Below are 7196 nucleotides of genomic sequence, written 5' to 3' on the forward strand. Positions count from 1 at the left end.
GTAATCTCCCCACCCAGAGACCAAGTATCTGTAAACTCTTTGTCTCTATTTCATTTGTTTGTTCTGTATTTGTTCTTTCCTGATCGTAGATGAATAAACATCCAGAGAGAGAATTGACCAACTTCAGACCTTCTAAGCTATAAAGGTTGGAAGAGCCATTGATAATCATGTACAGTTATTTGCTGAGATGGCCAGAGCCAATATCAGCAGCAGTAAAAAAGTAACTTTCTTGACCCAGAGCAGCAATAGATTGACACCTCAACTCAAGTAGCAAGTCCAACAAAGAATGAACCCAGCTAAGCAAGAGAACAACTAATCCATTACTGACACTATTTCTGTCAGGGAACTTAGTGGTGATTGTGCAAAAAAGGAAAAAAAATACTCAGTTTGGAACCTAAGCACCCTCACTTTGGGCAATGTTTTCTTTGTAGAGTCCTCATATATTCCCTTTGGGTATAGTGACTCTGTTGTCCAGGTTACCTGACTTGTATTAGGTCTTTCTTCCTTTGTAATCAACTTGTTTGATGTCAGGATTTCTTTCCTTCAAAGTTCCCTCTTTCTCTCTTTTTTTTTTGAAATTTTTTTTTTGTTTGAATATTTTCTCCTAGTTACATATTTCATGTTCTTTCCCTCTCCCATAATCCCCTATAATTCCCCTTAGCCAATGCACAATTCCACTGGGTTTTACATGTATCATTGATCAAGACCTAATTCCATATTATTGATAGTTGGACTAGAGTTATCATTTAGTGTCTACATCCCCAATAATATCCCCAACAGCCCATATGTTCAAGCAGTTGTCTTTCTTCTGTGTTTCTCCTCACACAGTTCTTCCTCTGAATGTGACTAGTTTTCTTTCTTAAAAGTCCTTCAGCCTTGCTCTGGATCCTTGCATTGCTGCTAGTAGAGAGGTCCATTATGTTAGATTTTACCACAGTGTAACAGCATTAGGAAAATCAATCAATCAAAATTTATTAAGTGCTTGCTATGTTCCTGGATGGAAGACCTGATAATTCTGATATGGAAGATATTGATATTTCTTTTTTTTTAATTTAAATAATTTTTTATTTAGAAAAATTTTCCATAGTTACATGATTCTTGTTTTTACTTTCTCCTTCACCACCACCACCCCGATTCCTAACGTACATTTCCACTGGTTTTAACATGTGTGAACAATCAAGACTTACTTGCATATTATTGATAGTTGCATTGGTGTGGTTGTTTCTGGTCTACATCCCCAACCATGTCTGCATCAACCCATGTGTTCAAGCAGTTGTTTTTCTTCTGTGTTTCCACTCCTGCAGTTCTTCCTCTGAATGTAGCGTTCTTGGCCATAAGTGCCTCAGAATTGTCCTGGGTCATTGCTTTGCTGCCAGTACAGAAGTCCATTACATTCGATTTCACCACAGTGTATCAGTCTCTGTGTACAATGTACACACACAGTAGCAATAGGGTATACACTGTTTTATAACTGTCTGAGCATAATTCCAGATTGCTTTCCAAACTGATTGGATCAGTTCATAGTTTCACCAATACTGTAATAGTGTCCCCATTTTTCCATATCCCCTCTATGTCATTTTGCCCTTTTGTCATCATAGTCAATCTATAGATGTGAGATGACACTTCAGAATTATTTTAGTTTGCATGTCTCTAATCAATAGTGATTTAGAGCATTTTTACATATACCTGTATATGTCTTTGATTTCTTCATCTGAAAACTACCTGTTCATATCTTTTGCCAATTTATCAATTGGGGAATGGCTCTTATTCCACAGATTTAACAACATTCTCTCTATATTTTAGATATGAGACCCCTATCTGAGAGGCTATCTATGAAAAATTTCCCCAATTTTCAGCTTTTCTTTTAATTTTGACCATATTTTGTTTTATTCATACAAACTGTTTCATTTCTAACGTACTCAGAATTATCTGTTTATATCTCATATTACTCTCCATCTCTTCTTTACTCATAAATTCATCTTCTATCCATAAATCTGATAGATCATATATCCCTTGTTCTTCTAATTTGATGATATCTACTTTCATGTTTAAATCAGGTATTCATTTTGATCTTATCTTAGTGAATAGTGTAAAATATCTATTGATTTTAAAGAGATTTCTGAGGTCCCTTACAACTTTAAGATTCAAAGATTCCATGAGGCAAAATCTAACTTAATAGAAGGAATGATTTCCTAATAACTAGTCATGCAAAATTAGAGCAGTGTCTCTGGAATTAACTAGTTCACTGTTACTGGAGATTTTCAAATAGAGACTAGATTACTTCTTGTTGAAATGTTCTAGAGAAAGTTTATCTTTTTGGTAAAGGTTAAACCAGATGGTTTCTGGAAACCCTTTCAAACTCTATCTAGATGCTCTAATTGTATCTCTCTCTCTCTCTCTCTCTCTCTCTCTCTCTCTCTCTCTCTCTCTCTCTCTCTCTNTCTCTCTCTCTCTCTCTCTCTCTCTCTCTCTCTCTCTCTCTCTCTCTCTCTCTCTGTGTGTGTGTGTGTGTGTGTGTGTGTGTGTACAAAGACAAATATTTGAGAAAAATTCCCTCCCCTATTTTCTCTCCTCTTAGCTACACATGCATGCACACAAGCATCCAAAAGACTCTTACCTGACTCCTAGAAAGTAAGATGGAAAGAAAGAAGTACGTGAGATGAGTTTTAAAGAACCTCAAAGGCAATAAAATTCAATTTAAAGCTAAAGCATTAATCCCATCTATGATCTTCCTGATGAGTGGATGTCCAGTCTCAGCCTAGCAAGATGGAAACACTGGAAACACTAGGTATAGTGAGAGAGAAGATATGTTAAAGAGATATGTTAGAAGTGAATTGATATTCATGAATGCAGAATTCCTACATTCCAAGCAACTTCCTTTCAGAGAAATTAAATGGAAGTGGACTCAAATTTGGAATCAGAAGACATGGATTAAAATCCTTATTCTGGCACACTTTACTACCATTGTCATTTTTCTGGGTCTCAATTTTCTCATCTATAAATTGAGAGGTTTGAATTAGATGATTTATAAAGTCCATTCAACCTCCCAAAAGATGTAAGTTCCTATTAAAGTTTCTTCCTCTAGCCTCCTACTGATTCTAAAATGCTGAAGAATGGAACTAGAGAGAGAATTAACCTGCCCAGGGTAAGTTCAGTGGCTCTGAGAGGTGTATAAAACATTTGTTGTTGCTTGTTTTCTCAGGCTCCCTGAGTACACAGAGAACAAGATAGCAAGGTAAAGTGGGACACATTTTATGCCCATGTCCATTAGGGCTGAAAAATCTGTACTTGAGCCCAAGAACTGATAGATTGACTCTGACATCCCTCATACACCTTGTCATGTCAACAAAACTATTGAAAAGGAAACATTCAGTATTTTTTCAACTGTTAGGTACTATTTCCATGTGCAACATTTGATATTTCAGTTACTTCATGGGAGGAAGGGCATTAAATTCTCTGTCTCTCTCTTTCTATCTCTGATCTTCCCTGTCTCTCTGTTTTTCTCTGACTCTCTGTGTGTCTCTCTGTGTCCCCATCTTTCTCTGTTTCTCTCTGTGTCTCTATCTTCTCTGTCTCTGTCTGTCTGTCTGTTTCTTTGTCTCTGTCTGTATCTGTCTGTCCATCTGTCCATCTGCCTCCCTGTTTCCCTAGTCTTTAGTCTCTTTCTCTCTCTGATTCTCTGTCTGTCTCTGTTTTTGTCTCTGTCTCTCTCTTTCTCTGTCTCTGTCTCTATCTGCCTGTCTCTCTCTCCTCACTCACTCTTCTTTATAGAAAGCTTTGCCCTTGCTCTTCACCAGCACCTCCCCAGCTATTGTTGCCTGGGGTCATTTACATCAACTGTCTCCTTATCCCAATTTAAATAAATCCTGTTCATCCCACTCCAGCATCAGCCAGAATGGAAATGCCAAGGCTGCCTCAGCATATCACCTGCTGAAGGTCTCCAGGGAGGGAAAAGGCCAGTTATTCCAGGGAAGGCAGGATGATTTGTGTCATTTCATTTAGCTGCCAACTACTGCTGATTCAGCCATTTGTGCTCCAAGGGAACCCCCTCCCTTCTGCCCTCTGGAAGACCCCCTCTGGGAATTCTTGACAACAATTCCAGGGGATAAAGATGAGAGTGAGGCCAGTGGTTGCCATATTGGGATAAAAATTACTCCTGAAAGAAGCAGTAAACAAACTCTAACCTCCACAAGTAATGAGAGAGAAAAATCTTAAAGGCACTTTCCAGAAATTAATTTCTTTTTTCAAAAATATTTTATCAATACATTTAGGTTTTTTTGATCATCTAGATTTCCTCCTATATGCCTCCTCTTTTCATCATAGAGACTCATTCTTTATAACAATGACTTTTAAAAAAATAATAATAGAGGGGCAGCTGGGTAGCTCAGTGGAGTGAGAGTCAGGCCTAGAGACAGGAGGTCCTAGTTTCAAACCCGGCCTCAGCCACTTCCCAGCTGTGTGACCCTGGGCAAGTCACTTGACCCCCCATTGCCCACCCTTACCAATCTTCCACCTATAAGACAATACACCAAAGTACAAGAGTTTAAAAAATAATAATAATAATAATAGAGATATAAAAATCTGTGGAAAACTAAACAATATTTTGAAAAGCCTGATGTTACATACAATATTCTGAATCACTGTATTTCATGAGTATGTACACATATTCACATACATATATTTCTGCAAAGGAACAAACTTAGATATCTTCTAATATCCCTTCTTTAGGGTCAGTTATTAAATAGTTCTCTTCTGTTTCACATGATCTAGACTTAGCAAACTTCTTGAAAGTATATAGACAGAAAAATCTTAGTGTGGGAAGGAACATCCAGCGCTTATTTGGTCCATCCCCTCTGTCTTTGGGAAGCTTATATCTAAATTATCCAGAAGAAAGATATATATCAATCAATGAATAAACATTTAAGTGGCTACTATGTTCAAGTACTGTACTAAGACAAAAGAGAATTCTTGACCTCAAGAACCTTACAATCTAACAGAGAAGATAGAATGCAAAGATACCTATATAACTTGTGGTGTATGAAGAATAAATAGTAAATAATTAACAGATGGAAGGCAAAAGAATACAAAGTATTATAGAAGGCTATCTTTAGAAGTGAGGCTTTAGTTAGTCTTTTAAAGGAATGCATATTTCCTCATTAAACTTGTCCAGAGAGGAAGAATCCGTAGTCTCTGTGTGGTATTTTAGTCAAGTGTTGTATCCCTTGAAGTCTAGAAGTTAGTTCTTTATCTAACTAAAATGTCTTTTGCTTTATGCTAAGCCTATTTCCTTTTACAGTATTTGGAAGGAGAAGTAGCTAATAATAGTCAACATTATATAGCATTTAAAGTTTACAAAATACTTTGTAGATAAATAATGTGAGTGTATAAAATCCAACGATATCTTCACAATAGCCCTGGGAGGTAAATGCTATTATCACCTCCTTTGTAGTTGAAACTAAAGAAGCATGAAAATCATTATAGAGAGGGGAGGACAATGTTGGCAACAGGCATTGCTTAAACTTTACTCTCATCATAAAAAGCTCAGAGAGGGAAAAACAAGGATACTCAGTGGGATATAGTATTCTATCTTACCCCACAGAGAAGTAGAAGGGGAATAAGACAAGGGAAGAGGAACCTAATAGGAGGGAGGAGGAAGTGTGGGGGGGTGGTGGAAAAAAGCAAAACACTGGTGAGGAAGAACAGAGAGAAAGGGAATAGAGAAGGATTTAAAGGGGATAATGTGATGGAGGAATCATAACGCTGAATGTGAATGGGATGAACTCACCCATTAAAAGGAAGAAGAGAGTAGAGTGGATTAAAAACCAGAATCCTACTTTATGTTGTTTACAAGAAACACATTTGAGGCAGGGTGACACACATATATTCAAGGTAAAAGGATGGAACAGAACTTTTTATGCATCATCTAAAGTAAAAAAAAAAAAAAAAAAAAGGAGGAGTAGCAATCATGATATCAGACAAACCTAAAGTAGAAATTGATCTGATTAAAAGAGTACGATAAACAGAGTTAAAGGATACTATAAACAATGAAGTAATATCATTACTAAACATTTATGCACCAAATGGCATAGTACCTAGATTTCTAAAGGAAAAATTAAAGGGGTTTAAGGAAGTAAATAGTAAGACCATATTAGTGGGGGATTTCAACCTTCCCCTTTCAGAAGTAGATAAATCAAACCAAAAAAAAAAATAAGAAAGAAGTAAGGGAAGTGAATTAAATGCTAGAGAAATTAGAGTTAAAAGATATCTGGAGAAAATTGAATTGGAATAAAAAGGAATATACCTTCTTCGCAGCAGTACATGGTACATATACAAAGATTGACCATGTACTAGGGCATAGAAATATTGCAAATTAATGCAGAAAAGTAGAAATAATAAATAAAACTTTTTCAAAACATCATAATGCTTTTTTTGTAATGGCAAAGAACTAGAAATTGAGGGACTACCCAATCCTTGAGGAATGGATGATTACAATGGAAAACTTTTGCACCATAAGCAAGATGAGTTCAGGAAAAACTGTTAAGACTTATGTGAAATGATGCAAAGTGAAGTGAGCAAAATCAGAAGAACAATGTATATAATAACAGAAATATTATATGATGATTAACTGTGATAGACTAAAGGATTATCAGAAAAGCACTTTTCCAAGATAACCACAAGGGGCTTATGATGGGAATGAGACGTCAACCAGAGAAGGAACTATTAGAGTCTAAGTGAAGACCAAAGTATGTAATCTTCCATTTTATTTCTTTCATGAGGTTTTTATTGTGTATATGATATGTTTTCTATCATGACATGACAAATATGGAAATATGTATCACATGAAAGTACAGGTATATCCTATAGTTCAGGGGTCGGCAATGTATGGCTCTTGAGCCAGATATGGCTCTTTTGAGGGCCAGATATGGCTCTTTCTGCAGGAGCCATAAAGTCAATTTTTTTTCAGGTGCTGTTACAGGAGCGCGCACTGTAAGCACTGTACGGCTCTCACGAAATTGCATTTTAAAAAATGTGGCATTTATGGCTCTCACGTCCAAAAAGGTTGCTGACCCCTGTTATAGTTGATTATTTATTACTTGGGGGGGGGGTGGATCTGAATTCTAAAATGTCAGAAAACAATTGTCAAAAATGAGAGAGAGAGAGAGAGAGAGAGAGAGAGAGAGAGAGAGAGAGAGAGA

This window comes from Gracilinanus agilis, chromosome 2, assembly GCF_016433145.1.
Source record: "Gracilinanus agilis isolate LMUSP501 chromosome 2, AgileGrace, whole genome shotgun sequence".
NCBI classification, from domain to species: Eukaryota; Metazoa; Chordata; class Mammalia; order Didelphimorphia; family Didelphidae; genus Gracilinanus; species Gracilinanus agilis.